Source organism: Tupaia chinensis, unplaced genomic scaffold (assembly GCF_000334495.1).
Source record: "Tupaia chinensis unplaced genomic scaffold, TupChi_1.0 Scaffold000348_1, whole genome shotgun sequence".
Classification (NCBI taxonomy): Eukaryota; Metazoa; Chordata; class Mammalia; order Scandentia; family Tupaiidae; genus Tupaia; species Tupaia belangeri.
In genome coordinates, this window is record NW_006159842.1 from 867009 (window position 1) to 868645 (window position 1637).

Here is a 1637-nt window from a genome sequence, read left to right on the forward strand (position 1 = left end):
AAGTTGGGGAACCCCTGCTTCTGCCCTATAACGTCTATTCTAGGAGTTAGAAGTGTGTGTTTCTGGGAGTCAAAGGTCCATCCTGAGGGACATGTGGTGGGAGGGGGAGTACTTCTAGAATGGGCAGGGTCTGTCCTGGTGGGCCTCGTTCCTTGTTTCCTGTGTTGGAAATGTTCCATACACCAGAACGAGAAAGGCCTGCTCAGGAGAATGGAGCTAGGTCTACTTTATTTTTTGGAATTTTATTTATTTATTAGAAATTTTTGCTATAGGTTATGTATGCTTGCCAGAGAGACAGAAAGTGAGAAATCACCACCTACCCCCGCCCTGATTGGATGGCCATGCTGCAATCCCTTCTCCATTCTCCTCTCAGGATTTTGAGCACGCACACACACGAACCCAGTGGGAGTTTCAAGTTGCCAGATCTGGGACTCGAACTGCAGTCAGTCACATGGGGCTCTAGTTCCTTAACCACTATGCCACCTTCTGGCTTAGGGCTAGGTCTGCTTTATAAAGCCGGAAGGCGACAGTGCTCAATAATGAGGAAGTCTGACACAGTAAGAAAGAGTCATAGCTTAGAGTCATCACTGAGACCTGGATTTGAGTCCTTGGTTCTGTCGCATTTGTTGTGTGACCTCATGCCTGCACCGAACGTGTCTTAGTCCTGTCTCCTTATCCGGAACACAGGGGGATAATATTAACCTCATAAAGTTGTGAGGATTGGTTCAGATGACAGATATTTATTGAGTGCCTTTTTTTTTTTTTTTTGGAGAGGTTTTAGCTATAGGGTGTGTGCCCTCGCCAGAAAGACAGAGACAGAGAGACAAAAAGGGAGAAATCACCCCCCAGGGGAAATGGCCATGCCACAATCCCTTCTCCTCCATTCTCCTCTCGGGATCTTGGGCACGCACACACACACCCGGTGTGAGTTTAAGCCACTGGGTCCAGGATTCAAACCGTGGTCGACTACATAGGAGTCTAGCGACATAGCCATTACACCAACTGCTGGTCCTTATTGAGTGCATTTTTAAATACAAATTCCAGGCATACGGAGGAGAAAGGGGCAAGCCTGGCCCCTTCCTCAGATACTGTTCCTGTGCTGGGTACTGAGCACAGAGCAGCCATTCAATAAATGCAGCCATTCCCATGCCAGGAAAGTGGGAGATTCTGTTGTCGTCAAATCAACGAGAAATAAGAGGACATCCAGATATAGTCAGATATTGGCATTTTATTGATTAAGCCAGCGGCTCACGGGAGGACTCATGTCTCTCCAAGACTCAGCCCCAAGTGAAAGGAGAGGTGCCTATAAAGGCAAAATTGGGACCAGCCGTTAACGTAATGGCTATGTCGCTGAACTCCCATGTAGCCGACTGCGGTTCGAGTACTGGACCTGGGGACTTAAACTCACGCTGGGCGTATGTGTGTGCATGCCCAAGATCCTGAGAGGAGAATGGAGTAGAAGGGATTGTGGTGTGGTCCCCTGGTGGCGGCGGTGGTGGTGGGAGTGATTTCTTGCTTGCTTTCTTTTCTTTTCTTTTCTTTTTTTTTTTTAAGAATTATTTAATTTTATTCATTGTCATTATTTTATTTTTTTGAAGATGACCAGAGAGAGACAGAGAGAGAGCGAGAGAGAGAGA